The sequence below is a fragment of the Pseudorca crassidens genome, chromosome 5 (assembly GCF_039906515.1).
Source record: "Pseudorca crassidens isolate mPseCra1 chromosome 5, mPseCra1.hap1, whole genome shotgun sequence".
Classification (NCBI taxonomy): domain Eukaryota; kingdom Metazoa; phylum Chordata; class Mammalia; order Artiodactyla; family Delphinidae; genus Pseudorca; species Pseudorca crassidens.
The window spans coordinates 141701355-141716933 of record NC_090300.1 but is presented as its reverse complement, the minus strand read 5'-3'; the positions used below and the strand labels follow the sequence as shown (position 1 = coordinate 141716933).

Below are 15579 nucleotides of genomic sequence, written 5' to 3'. Positions count from 1 at the left end.
TAACTCTTCTCTTAAGCTCCCTTTTTGTTTCCTCCTAGAAAAAAGAAACCTTAAATTTGGGAATTAAAAGGTGACAATCACTTCCAACTTTTTTTTTTTTTTTTTTTTGGCCACATCTTGTGGCTTGTGGGATCTTAGTTCCCTGACCAGGGATCGAACCTGCGCCCTCGGCAGTGAAAGCACAGTGTCCTAACCACTGGACCACCAGGGAATTCCCTCACTTCCAACTTTAAATGGGGTTAACTCAGATCTAAACTGTCATTCGAGATGTCCCCCTCCGCCATCCTAGGAGCACTCTGAATTGGGGTGGGTTATACATCATTTTGGCACGAGGGATGGAGGGGTGTGGCTTAAGTACATTCTGTCTCGTTGCTACTCCCCCCAAGGTCTTCGAGAGTATCCCATGGTGTCCCTGTGTTGGATGCAGGTGCCAAGGCTCCTGGGTAGAAGTTTCTGGGCACCTCTCCCCACTGGGCCTGCCAGTGGATCCACCCTCTCGGTGGAGCGATGTGGGAACACACACACACACTCCCGCGTACACGCTCTGGAACACACGCACTTGCACACACACGAGGGGAGCTTGCACAAGGGCAAAACGCACCCACCTACACACAAACAGGCACAGTGCACTCACATGCACACACATACACACACCCGCTCACTCTGGGGCCCGCCCCACGCTGCTACCAGACACTCCCCTGTCGGTGCTGGCAGCCAGCCTCACAGAAGCTGGGCCGACCCTAGCCTGCTCCATGACGTCTGAAATCCTCCAGGGCCACAGAAAAGGCACTGAGTCCTGACGATTTCTGATTCCACTTCAAACTCTTTAGGGCCTTTTGTCTTGGCCTCTTCCCACGCCTAAGTCAGGCCCAAGGCAGGGGGTCCTGAGCCATTTCCTGGAAACCCGGGCAGTGTGCAAACCCTAGTCACATCCCCAACACCTCCACCCGGTCGCCCCTCTTCCCAGCTGGTCTCACTTTCCTGAATGGCACAGGAAGACTTCAATTCTCTTAGCTGTGGCTTCTGGAACTCCCAAGTCCTTTTTATTTTCTCTCCACAAAGTTTTGCTCTTGTCAATGAAAGCCCTGCTGTCCAGGCCACTGGTGCAACTTTGGACTCAAAGTGTAACTTATAGTGTGTCAAAGCTGAGAGCTGGCGCCTCTCCACCCACCCCACGAAGCCGTGAAAAGCATTCACACCATGAGTGGGAAGACACAGGGCAGCCAGGAATAACCTGGGGTCATCAGGAAGAAGACTGCATTCATGAACTTTCCAAAAGACTTTCCCTCTGCATGTTCATGGGCCCCTCCAGGGAAATCCCCACTGCAGGAATCGGCTCTAAAGTGATGCTTCCTCGACCAACAGAGAGCACGGTGAAAACTGAAAGGCTGGTGGCCAGCGTGGGACAAGCACCGACAGGGGAGTGTCTGGCAGCAGCGTGGGGTGGGCCCCAGAGTGAGTGGGTGTGTGTATGTGTGTGTGCTTTGGACGTCAGCATCAGGACCGGTTTATTGCTTAGCACGTTTGATAACATCTCTATGTAGGTCTAGACCCAGAGAAAATTCCCACCGTCTCCTTGCCCATCCCCTTAAAATTAGTATTTTTGATGAGAAAAAGTAGATTGAAATGAACATCAAGAGCAGCTTTGAAGTTTGTTGAATTGAAGGAATTGAAGTTTGGGGGACCTTTTAAGGCAATATGCCATTCAGGAGAATATGGCCAATCACCCTGAACTGCTGTAGTGATAATGAGAAACTCATTCACATTCATTTACTGAAATTTGATGAGAATTTATCATCAGTGGTGCTGGGTCATTGGCCCTACTGCAGCCCTCCACTGGATGGTCAACTTTATGAGGTCAAGGTCATCACTGAATCCCCATCACCAAGCACAGAATATATATGGCACTTTGAAGGTATTCAATAAATTCTTACTGAAAAAGATGAATACGTTAGTCTTCATTTGGTTTTGGTCTAGTTGGCAGATCAATGGACCCATGTGTTAACCCCAGCAGTCTGGCTAGAGAGAAGGTTAACACACATCAGGGCAAACTGGTGCCAGGGTCAGACAGATTGTTTTAGGATGCTGTTGACAACCAGGCTAGAACACTTAGGGGGTTTGTTGCCTCTCACAAGTGCAAAGTCCATGGACAGATAAGGTGTCTGCTCCCAGTCATCTGTTCCTATCTCTCTGCTTTCACAGCCCCAATATGGCCACCAGCAGCCAGCAGGGCTATATGTGCCCTGGTTCACAATCATGAGGAGAGCTTACTTCTGCCCATCACTTTATGCGATGGTTTGAAATTCATCCTGAACGAAGAACCACTGAAGGAACATCATATGTCTTCTGGAACCAATGACCGTGGCCAAGAAAATGAAATGTATCAACAAGCTTAAGCCCAGTGGGACCCCAAAGTTCATGGGCTATAGTGGAGGGGGTGCACCTATAAAACTCTGAGTACCTTTAGGAAGAAGGAATATAAGCAACAAGTATTCATTGCAAGTTCATGATTATCCTCCTGTCTTAATCCTTCTTTGTTTCTCTGATCAGTCTGCTGTCCCACTCTCCACCGAAAATTTCAAATCTTCCCCCACCCACCTCCTACTTCAATAAGAAAATAGGCACTTTCAGACAGAAATTCGCTCAACTCTGCCCCATATCACAAATCTACCTGGACCAACGCCCACGGTCTATAAGGACAGAGCCTCCTTCTGCCACCTTGATTTCCTAGCTTTACCCGTCTCTCCAGAACCATAAGCTACTGATTACATCTTCTCCTACGTTACATGGAGCCCTTCCCACTCAACCAGAGCCTTTTGCATCAGTATTTGAACGTGGGCAGGTGTCCCACGTCTTTAAAAACTCACTCAATCCCATGTCCCTTGCTAACTATCGCCTTCTCTCCTCATCTTCATAGTCAGGTTCTTGAAAAACTTTCCTAAATTCACTCACCCCATTTCCTCACCCCAAACCCACTTCTCTTACCACTTCACTGACTCCTTTACCCATCAGCTCTCACTAAGTTGATAATGACCACCATGTCTGAAATCCAGTGTATACTTTTCGGTTTGGGGCAATTTTCTCTCACCGGTTCTTGGCACTGTTAACCACCTGCCTTTCTTGAACACTCCTGTCCCGTGGCTTGTGTCACCCTCCACTCTTCTGTCTTTCTTCCTATCTCTCTAGCCACCCTCTCTCTCTCTCAACATGCTGGGCAAGCTCATCCTTCCCCACCTTCAAATGTTAAATTTTCACAATAGTCTCACCCTCAGTTTTTCTCATCACAAACCCTTCCCTTGGCAATTTCATCTGCCCCCAGGCTTCAATTCCATCCGCATGCCACTGACATCCCAAGTATCTACCCAATCCAGACATCTTCTGTGGATTTGAGACTTGGTTATCCCAAGGACCTATTCAATATCCTTGCATATCTCAAAGTCACAATACAATTAACATTCCCAAAACCAAACATGTAATTTTCCTGCACTCAAGATTCGCAGTGGCACCACCATCCATCCCATTGCCTGAGCCAGAAATCTGGGCATCATTCTTGGCTCTTCCTTCTAACTCACCCCCATGAATAATTCATTACAGAGGTCTATCCATTTGGCCTCCTAAATACATCTTCAGTCCATTTTAGTCTCCCATCTCCACTGGTTCTCTTCTGCTTCTGATAACTATAATTTCTTCTTTGTACTGTTGAAGTAGCTTCCTCACTCTTCTACCCACACACACTTTGCCCTCCTCCAAGTCATTTTTCCCTCTGTAGCCAGAGCAATATTTTATTTAGTTCCCCTCACCCCTACCCCAAACACACTAGTCTTTCAGTTCCTTGGACATCTCAGGGGCCCTCCTCCAACAGAGCCTCCTTCTGCCAGAAATGCTTCCTTGATATAGTCCACTTACCCCTACCTCACTCATTCCATTGCTCATCCTTAAAGTCTTAACCCAAATGCCACATCCTCAGGGACACTTTCACTAATTCCCACGTGAACCCAAGTGTGATTTCCGTGTTATGTTTTATAGAAGAATCCACCTTTTCTTCATTGCATTTGTTACAGTTATAATTTTACATTCATTTAGATGTTTATTCCATTCTTAGAAGACTATAAATCCGATGAACCCAGGGACCATGTCATCTTTTGATGCCCAGAATTCGTCAAAATGCCAGACACATAGTAGGTCCTCAATAAATATTATATGATGAATGAATAAATGAATTATTATCACCTGGGCCCTTTTATTCCTTTAGCCATTAACAAATACTTACTGGGCATATTATCAAACACCATTGCCAAACACTATAGCAGGGGACAGAGATAAAATAGTGGCCAAGACAGAACTCCTGCCCACAGGAACCCCCATCCCCAGACTTGAAAATGTAGGAACAAATATTGACAATTGCAATTTGGTGAGGAAGATTCTGGTAGGGTGAGCACTGGCCACTGAGAAAGCACATGACCTGCGCATAACCCAGTTGCAGTTTAATGAAACCCTCTCTTCTCTATTTTCCCTTAAACCTCTTCCTCCTCACATGCACACACACACCTTCTCCTAAAGCAGAATTGTTTTGTTCTTTTGGTTTTGCTTCTCTTTGTTTTGTTTGAACCTAGGATCCCACAAATTTCAGTGAGTTCCTGAGCCCTTGAACCTTTGCAAACTGTTGTATGTTTGTATATTTTAAGAAGAGAGGATCCATGAATTTCATAAGATTCCCAAAAGGGTCCTTGACCAAAAAAAGTTAAGAACCACTGCCTGGACAATGCAGAATAATGGGGGACAATGAAGAGACGAGTGACTCTTCAAATATCAGGCACCAAAGGGTATTTTGAAATGTTCAAAGAATAGTAAGGCATAAAATAAACCCTGACATCGACAGGAAGATGAAACATGATGTCTCCAGATCTTTCTCTGAATGGTTTTTATTCCTTTTGAAAAAAATCAACAAGCAACCAATCACTTGAGGTAAGGGAAAAAATGTTATTGATCAATGCTGCTAATTCTACAAGAAAGGTCAGCTTTTATGCATGACCAAGGGAAGGAATGGCACTAAGAGAATTGCCAGTGATGTCCTCAAACAGAGCCCTAGGTCAAGGCTTTCACCTGTGAAATTTCTTGTAGATCATTTCTCTACTCTGGTCATTATTTTCCCAGCTATGACAGATGAGGAATAAGAGAAGCTAAGTAGCCTATCCAGGCCACACTGTGGCTCTGGGCAGCCCAGATTTAAACCTGGGCCAGTCTGCTTCCAGCTCCCACTGTTCAGCTCCACTGTATCATTGATAAGCCTATGGATTCTATGATAAAAGGAAATGAGCACGTCCAGAGATTTCAAATTGCTTTAGCAGAAGAAAATCATCATACAGCTTCCTGTCCTGAAATATATTCCCTCTGCAGGGTCAAAATGAGAAATAAGAATGTGTGTGCATCTAAGTTTGTTTATTTTACAAAAGGAAACACAGGGTAAAGCAGAAACAAATGAAAATGGCCACATACAGGAGGTGGGCAGAAACAGGATAGAAGAAGAGGTGGGAATGAGACTTTTCTGAATATATCTTTTTATGCTGACTTAATTTTTGAACTATTTAAGTGGTTTAAAATTTCTTTTAAAAAAAAAAAAAGGATCACAAAAACAAATCCTAAAAGGAAATACCATTAGAAACAAATGAACCTAACTAGATATAAAACAGATAACAAGGCTACATAGAAAAAAGGATGAATCCAATAACTTTGGAACTCAGTACTTGGATTGCACTACCTCAGTGGGAATCGTCTAAGATTAAAAAGAATTTCAATTTTTAAGTTTACCTCATAGGTTTGCGGATGATGGTTTCAAAAGTACACAGAGCACCTGTACTATTAACAAAAGGTTGCTTATTCAGATCATACGAGATAGTTTGCTACTATCTCTTTCCTTCGGTAGAAACCCACAGGACTTACAGAGTAAAAGGAGGAAATGTTAAGAGAGTCTTTGATTGGTGAGTGTTCTATTATAGAATTTTTGGAAGCAGGGAAGTGGTCTAATTGGCTTTCAAGTGCATTTGGCGGTCTGTGGCTCACTATTTACTGGTACATACTGGGGCTTTCTTGTAAAGTCACAGGGGCTTTCCTGTTTCAAGTAGAAGCATATCTGGTCCTCTGCTGTGAGGTCTGAGTCTTGTACAAACAATTCTTCAGTAGACTTATAGGTGTGATAATTCCAAAGCTGCTTTGTGTGCTCGTAGGATAGAGCCAATGATAAGTGTATAGATTTTTGGGAACCCGGAACTGTTGGAGAAGAGAGAAACGAATATAGAATGGGAGAGGTTGAAGAAGAATCCTGCAGTTTATGATTTGATTTGAGGCTATCTCATGATTTCTTTCAAAAAGAATCAAGGTTGTTTAGTGTCTCCAAGCAACATTCTGAATCTGGTAGCCACTGCTCCAGATTGAGTAGAGAATAAGTACATTTGTATGGTAGACAAGGTAAGAACGGACAGGCTTAGGAGAGCTGGTGGGGAACAAATGGTAGATATGATGGGAAAGACAAATGGTGAGCAGGTATTATTTGGCAGTCAAGTTACAACACCCAGTGGCAACATCACTTGGGCCATGATGATTCATCTACTCTCCATTTTATTTTGTAAATATAAGTATAAGGAACTTACAGGAGTTATAAAGGTGACAATGAACACATGATCCCTGTTTTCAAAAACAGATATAATAGTGTGGCAGTTGAGGACATAGGCTCTAGAGACAGACTCCCTAAATTAGAACCCTAGTTCCACTCTTACTCTTAGTCTGCTAGGGCTGTCATAGCAAAATGCCACAGACTGGGTGGCTTAACCAACAGAAATTATTTTCTCACCATTCTGGAGGCTAGAAGTCCAATAGCAAGGCACCATCAGCATTGGTTTCTGGTAGGGCCTCTCTTCTTGGCTTGTAGAGAGCCACCTTCTGGCTGTGTCCTCATGTGGCACGTGGAAAGAGAGAAAGCTCTCTAGTACCTCTTCCTCTACAAGGACAATGGTCCTACTGGATTAGGTGACTTTGTTTAACCTTAATTCCCTCCCTAAAGTTCCTATTTCCACATACAGTCACATGAGGGGGTTAGGGTTCAATATAGGAATTTTGGAGGCACACAATTCAGTCCATAAAACTGTGTGACCCAGAACATTCACTTAACCTCTCTTTGTCTTAGTTTGCTTATATGTTAAGTAGATATCATAGCATCACCCACCTATGAGGGCTGTTGTAAGGTGTTGTTAGTTGGTTGACGCACATAAAGCATTTGGTGCCAGGCATACAATAAACACTTAATAAATAATGTGTATTACTTAATTCAATACTTGATTTATGAATTTATCAGTTACTTTGGTGAGAGTACAATTGGGAGTACACATGTAGAATGCCTTTCTCTAAACATTAAAAAAAATACACTTTTCAATATTTTTTTTTGTGTAGCTAAAGGTGAACCTCACTGGCCACCCAAAATTTCAGTAACAGAAGAAGTACAACTGTTTATTGAAGGTATTCTTAACCTGAGCATAAGACAGGGCTTGTTGTTGTTTAAATGATCAGCAGTTGGCTGAGCCTAATGAATTAGAATTACCATTACATTATGGCAGAGATTACTCTATACTGCTTCTTTTTGACACTGGGCTTGGAAAATCACCAAGATCGTTCTCCCTCACAAAGACTTATAAACATTAGTGCAGAACACTTTATTACTGCACTAATTCAGTGCAGTTTTTATTGAGAATGAGAACAAAGAGTAAAGGAAAACATTACATCATGTAGGCTGGTATTTGAAATAAAAAGACAAAACGCCTGCAGTCAATTCTTTGTTTCTGAATATTGGCAATATAGGTTAATTTTACAGAATTCCAAAGTGGTGAGGGTGGTTTATTCCATCTTATTTTATTGGAATCACATTCTCCAGGCAATTTTGATGCATTTTCTATCTACTGAGTGCATACTTCCAGCTTTATCCAGAGGGCTCTCTCTTGAGGATGGCTTTCATCATATTGGTATTCTGCACAAAACATCTCCAGTCATCATTTGTCGCCGCGAATCTAAAAATAAGGCTTTGCCTGTTAAATCTCCATCTTGTAGGGTCTGACCTGTGTTTGCTCAGTGCCTGTTAGATCCCTCAACTGGGCCTCAGTCTGGCTTCCCAGCTTCCTGGGCTTTTTGTTCACCACCAATGACAAGCAGTCCCTCCTTCACCACTCCTTATTCTAACGTACTCTTACTCAAGGAATGAAACACCACCAAAAAGATGGGCTGTTTCTATTCACTTTCAAGTGAGTTAAACTCTTGGAAGATTAACCAGAGAAGCTCTCAGTGGAGAAATTATGAAGTGCAATAATTCTTTTTAAGACACACACACACACATACACACACACATGCGCACGTGCCTTTGGGCTTTGGGGAAATAACTTAGACCAGACAACGTTGCTATGGAAATCAAGCAGACTCCTCAAACACAAAGTCAAAGGCATGACTGACCCATGAACACACCAACAGGCCATTCCTCCTCTAACCCCACTGGCCTCAATGCTGTCTTGCAATGTCAGTGTCCACCTGTTTCTTTCGAGATTGTGAGGCCAGATTCCCCAGGGATGTGACATCAGTGGTCTCCACACCTCAGTTTCCTCATTTGTAGAACAGGGATAGAATCATAGCACATGCTCATGGGGTTGTTATAAGGATTAAATGAAATAGACAAGGTAAAGGGCTTAGGGAATCCCCAGCTCACAGTAACTACTTGGGAATATTCCATGAAGATGACAGTGACGTGATAATGAGGAATGAGAAGAAACGGGGACTATCATTTATAGCACAGGTCTCACATGTCACGTCCTCCCCCCCAATTTTGTCTTGTCCACCTCTAAGCTGACTCTCAGTTGTGGAATTTCCTATGGTTATTTGCACAGAAAGCCGTCAAGGAGGCTAAGTAGACAGCATCCTACTCTACAGAGACCCAGTTTCTGACTCACCATCAAGGAAATAAAAATGCACGAAAAACTAGTTGAAGGGTGAGAAACACAATCATGTATTTCTGTTTAACCCCACTAGCTGGGTCACGGAGCCAAGGAGACCATGGATGGAGTTTACGCCCCAGAGGCACTGAGCCTCCCTCCTTCCTCTGCCCCCACCATACATTCCGAAGACCCCAGGCACCCAGTTGGATGTCAGTTATCATGAACCCTTGGTCATTAGGGCATGCAGGCAAGGGTCCTCATTTCTGGAAGTTCCAGTCAGAATTCCTGATTCTGAGCTTCTACAGGAATGAGAAGACGGACTGTAAGCTCCCTGAGGCTGGGAACTCATTACCTAGCACATGGATTCCATTTAATAAACATGACCCGAATAAATGAGTGGTTAACAGTTCTTATCACAGGGTAACTTTAAGAAAAGACATTATAGCTATTTTGAGCCAACAGATGTTTGGAAACATTTAAATGATGGTACAAAGCAGAATTATATAGATTAGATTATGTCACAATTCTTTTTTATTGTTTCCAATTCTTTACATAAAAATATAAGTTTGTATAAACAACAAGGACCTACTGCATAGCACAGGGAACTATATTCAATATCTTGTAATAAACCATAATGGAAAAGAATCTGAAAAAGAATATATATATATATATATATATATATATATATATGTATAACTGAACCACTTTGCTGTATACCTGAAACATTGTAAATAACTATACTTCAATTAAAAAAAGAAGAAAAAACAGTTCTGAAAACACAGAACAAGAGGAGCCTTTGCACAAAAGATAAGCAGGCTAATACTGCAACAACAAATGGAATTAGCAAGCTTTTAAAGTATAGCACTTGGTAAGTACAAAATAATGCATGTCACGTATTACATTACAGGGTATAAGAAAACACTTCCAATTTGACTGTTCGATTTAAGAGCTAGAACATTACTGCTATATCTCCTTCTGTATTCCTTCTCCACCCTAACGTAACTACTTATTTTTATCATTCTCTTAATTTCTTTAAAAAAATAATTTTGAATGTGCCCCTGAATGATATATTACTTATGCTTACTTTTAGCTTTGTACAAATGGTATCATTTTATATATTCTATACAACTTGCTTTTTCACTCAATATTATGTTTTCTAATTTATTCATTTACACACTGATGTTTATTACCTATTTCCCATGGATTCATCCTGTTGTTCTTTTACTAATTTCTTAAGTTGGATATTCTGCACAGACTTTCTTCTTTTCTAATATAAGCATTTAGGTCTATACATGTTTCTTACTTTCCATGTATCCCACAATCTTGACATTCTACATTTCAGTATCATTCGTTTCTAAGTATTATTGAACTCCCATTAGAGTTTCTTCATTGAAGTCGTTTCAAAGTATGATTATATGTTATGAAACACATAGTAGTTTCTTTTCATTCATCGTTTCTTTTTATTCATGATTTGCATCAATTCATACACAGAATTAGGGGATACTCTTCTTCAGTTTTGTCCTCTGTGAGATTCCCCATCCTTTTCAGCTCCCAGACCCCCTCTTCTCTGTCTGTGAAGACAGGATTTCTCTCCACGTGTTGGCCACCCATACTGCTGCCCGGTTTCACAGGCTCAGAGTTCATTCTCACAGTAAGGCAGTGAGGAGAGGAAAACGCAGCCACAAACTCTTTGGTCCACAGAGACCTCTTTTCCCAGTCCTCTGGCCAGAAAGATTTTCTCACAGCTCTGGACTACGCAGCACTGAGAGCTGGGTGCAGAGATACAAAATTAATGAGAGCTCCCCACCCCCATTCTCCAGCCCAGAGGGGACCTTGTCCTGGTCCTTTGGCCAGAAAGACAGGGTTTCTCTCTGAGATTTTGTTGCAGCACCACAGCCCAGTTCTGCATAGGGACCACTCTCAGGTTAAAGCCAGATGATAAAAGAGAGAAAAAACAAGAAATTTACCCCCAAACAAGTCATTCTTCAAGTTTTGGTACCCCTCCCCAATCTTCCCACTAGTGGTAACTTTTCAGAGTCTGCAGGTTGTTGCATTTTGTGTTTTGTCTAGAAGTCTTCATTGTAAGCAACGGGAGACAAAGGCTGCACTGACTCCATCTTCACCAAGCCCAGAAGTTCCATCCCTTACTTGTTATTGAACTTATTTTTGATTAAAATTCGGGAGTTTGTAACTTTCCAGTGTCTAGCTTGTATTTTAGCTGAGGGTCATTCCTAGGTAATCTGACATGACGCAGAAACAGAAATCTCCCACTTTCTTTTCTAAGAACCACAAGCCATCTTTTAATTTAATAATACATGTCAGACATTTCCAGTCAACATTTCTCTATAGTTCCTTAGGTCCATTCTCTTCACTTAACAACAGGTATTTGGGGGGAACCTCCAATGTTGAAGCACTATGTAAATGCTAGGAATATGGAAATAAAGAAGATAAACGAACTTTGAGGCATCCACAGTCCAACAAGGAAACCAGACACTTAGCATGAGCTGCAAAGGTTGTGAGAAGGCTGTGATGGGGTGTCACTGAAATGTCCTGATAGCCGTGGGCTCCTAGTTCCAACTCAAGTGGGGTCGGTCACAGAGGGCTTTAGAAAGGAGATAATAAATCAGCTCTTGAAAGATGAACAGGAGTCCACCGGGGGAAGGGCATTCAAGATAAAGCAAATAGCACACATACAGTCATAAAAATATAAATGCAAATGGCAAGACAGCCAGCATGCTCAGAGTAAAGGCTGTGATCTGAACTTGGAGATCAGATTTTTCAGGTTTTATTCATCTCTACAAAAGGAGCTTCTCTTTTTCCAGAGATTACTTCACTCACTTCAAAAACCTACCTCAGTGGCTTCCTTGGTGATGCAGTGGTTAAGAATCCACCTGCCAGTGCAGGGGACATGGGTTCGAGCCCTGGTCCGGGAAAATCCCACATACCATGGAGCAGCTAAGCCCCTGCGCCACAGCTACTGAGCCTGCACTCTAGAGCCCGCGAGCCACAGCTTCTGAAGCTCATGTGCCTAAGAGCTCGTGCTTCACAGTAAGAGAAGCCACTGCAATGAGAAGCACACGCACCGCAACAAAGAGTAACCCCCGCTCGCCACAACAAGAGAAGACATGCGCACAGCAACAAAGACCCAGTGCAGCCAAAAATTAATTAATTAATTAATTTAAAAATAAAAAACCTACCTCAGGACACCGTAATGATCTTTCTGATACGAAAAACAAACACAACTTGCATACACACTGATTGAATCTTTTTTTTTTTTCTGATGACCAGGCGGTCTCCTTTTACTTTATATTTCTGTACATACATAGTCAGGTAGTATCTAAACTTTTATGTGCGTGGTAAATATACATGTGTCATTCCTGTTTTCCATTATTAGTGTTGTGGATATTTTCATGTTTTTCATTTTTAATCTTTTTTATTAAGCAAAGAAAATTCTGCATCCTCAGCTCACACTCATTTCAAAGCCTGAAACACAATCCGTGAAAAATTGGTCTCAGAGTCACGGTCACACTTCAGTGAGTTAAGTGACATCGAAAATCACAAGGGCTCCACTGTCACACACTGATGTAATTTTGGTGGCTGCACCTTAGTTGGTTTTATTTTGTTACTTTTTCAACATCAGTAAAAATCACAATTTTTCTAAGAATGGACTGGGACCAATGTCAACATGTAAGACAGGAATCTTTCTGAAGAAAATGGAAATTATCAGCTTACACTAGAAATACTTTTCGATATTGTTAGACAAATATATTAATATTCTTTTCATCTCTTTTCAAATGAATCAGGACACCAAAGGTGAATAAAAATTGGGAAAGCATCCACAAACATTTGTTTAAATCTCTCTTATTCATTTTTGATTACATAAATTAATCCTATTAAAGTGGTACTATGAAAAGGTATTTTACTATCCCTGTGGAATTCAATAAGCACATTCATTTGCTAGGGTTGCCATAACAAAGTACCACAGACTTGGGCGGCTTAAACAGGAATTTATTGTCTCCTAATTCTGGAGGCTGGAAGTTCAAGATCAAGGTGTTGGCAGGGTTGGTTGCTCTCTCCCCGGCTTACAGATGGAGATGACCATCTTCTCCCTATGTCCTCACATGGTATTTCCTCTACACATGTCTGTGTAACTTATCTCCTCTTCTTATAACAACACCAGTCATATTGAATTAGGACCCCCTCCCAATGACCTCATTTTAACTTAATTACCTCTTTAAAGACCCTCTCTCAAACAAGTCACAGTCTGAGGTACTGGGGGTTAGAACAACATAGGAATTTGGGCTGAGGGAGAGTACAAAGTTTAACCACTGTTTGTTTTTGACAAACAGCCCAAGGGAACAAGTTATTTGCATTGGGCAAACTCTGTCCCAAGTCACAAAGAGACAAGCCTTGTAAATGGGATTTTCTAGGGAACTGCTAGAAACTTCAACTGATGACAATTCTGAGCATGAGGCTTTGAAAGAGCTCCAATCCTGTTCTGACCCCTCCAGCAGTTGCTAGACTGCTCTTTTGCACCATGATTGCAGGCTGTTGATTTTTAAGGCTAACGTAAAGCTGAGCAGGGGGAAAATTTAAATTTCCCAAAGCTCAGGGTTCTTACTGCAATTCAGCCATTTTTCTTGAGCAAACACTCCTGGAGTTCATTTACAGAGTTCGAAAAGAGTTTGCTTTGTCCGTTTCTGCCAGCGTTCTCATTGCTTTCATGGAGGAGAGGGTTTTCAGAGGTCCTTTCTCCAGCAGTCCCAATGACAACCTCTTGGCTTCATCCTGTGTTGTTTCTTCATACCTGTGTCCCAAGTTTCTAATTCTCTCTTCAGTCAATTCCAATTGGATGTTAAACCTCCATATAGATTTTAATTTTAATAATTGTATTTTTAATTTCTAGTTCCATTTGGCCATTTACATAGCCAGAAATCAAAATCTAGGTGAATTTTATTTTATATGCCTGTCTCTGTTTTCTAGTCATGTCACAATAAACATATGCTTCCTCAATGGGAAGAAAAATTTGAAAGTCATTTTATCACCTTTTCTTTTTGACTTCCTGTTTGTGCCTCACTCTGAGCCCACAGAACCCTGTCATCACCTGTCTTCCCCCATCACTCCCAAACACAGATAAAGAGTTGGTAACTCAGAAGAGAAACGTTGAGAAATAAAAGCAAGATGCTGTTGTTCTTTGCTTTGCAATGCCCAGTAACCCTGCTCTACTTGTTTCAGAGGCATGGAGGTGGGCAGACCAAATAATTGGGTAATCAGGGAAACATTGAAGAAGGGTAGCATTCAGTTTTGAGGTTCAGAGGAAGAGCAGAATGTGAATGAGGGCTGTATGGGCTCAGACTCTGCCAGCTGCAGTGGGTCAGTCACTTCAGTCCCTGGGCCCCAACATTCTTCTTCTAGCCACGAGGAACAGGTGCACTGCTGTGGGAATATTTTGTAGATCTGAAAAACCTACTGTGTAAAACCTTCTGTGTAAAACCTACATGTGCCCTCTTCTCCTTACCACACCTGCATTCAGCATAAAGCAATTGCCTAATATATATTATAGGCTGTCCTAAGGAATAATATATTGACTGACTGGCTGGCTGCTTCCCTGGATGAATGAATACAGGGCTGCAGTAGGACTATGGTGAGTCCTACGTGGTTTTACCTTTGCGGGCCCTTTATTCCATTTAAAAATTTTCTAATTATATTTTTATATAATTATATAATATAATAAGTATATAATCTACCTTATGTAATATGTAATATACTTTACGATGGGCCCCTAAAAGCACTGTGGGCCCTTGGTACTGGACCTACTGAGCTAATGGAAAATCAGCCCTGAAGGAATGGCTGAATGAACGCTTCCATTTCCTGAGAAGTTTCATAAGAGAATTCTTCGACCTCAGGAAAAAAATGCACCAATGGCTTCCCCGTATTTTACACCAAGCCTGTTGCCTAGTTTCCTTTTCTAAGGAGGTGGGTGGGATTTCCCTTGTTCTGCCTTTTCACATTTAAAAGGAAGCTATCCCCGGCTCCTGGGCTGCCAGTAGCTCATATGGCATTTTTGTGCAAATTAGAAAAAGTCTTCTTGTCTATAAGCAGGAAGGGCGGGTGAGATGGGGGGCGACTTTAAAGTATTATATTATCACACGATCTGAACAACCATCTCCACTGGTCCTGGGGAAAGTACACATTCAGATCAGCATCCCTTCCAACCTCATTTGGGTGACCACAGTAGCTGCCTCTGTGTCACGGCAATGGGAGGGTACCACAAATCTGTGGCCTCCAGCTGAAAGGCAGCATAAGTTTAGTTTAAAATGTCAAATTTCATTCTAAGTCTGTGGCCAAAACCAAGACTCAAATCCCAGCAGGACTCAGGCAAAACCTCTAAAAGCAGTGTGAGACAAAAGTCATGACCTCAGATGATCCTGGAGTAAAAAGTGGACAAGGCACAACCACATGAGTGTGCACCTGTGTGCATGTGCACACATGCTTTCCTGTGTGTGTGCCTGACCTTGCAGGCAAGTGCCTGCAAGTGCCTGGTGTGAGCCAGAACTTTCACGTTGCTCCCTGGGATTCCATGCGGAAGCCTGGTATCTCCACCACATGCCCT

At 42.1% G+C, this 15579-nt stretch overlaps 1 protein-coding gene across 1 annotated transcript in view; it reads left to right on the top strand.

Annotated features, from left to right (window-relative positions):
• KCNJ6 (potassium inwardly rectifying channel subfamily J member 6) overlaps positions 1-15579 on the top strand; it is a 285124-nt gene that overhangs the window by 263637 nt on the left and 5908 nt on the right. The gene's annotated exons all lie outside the window — the stretch shown is intronic.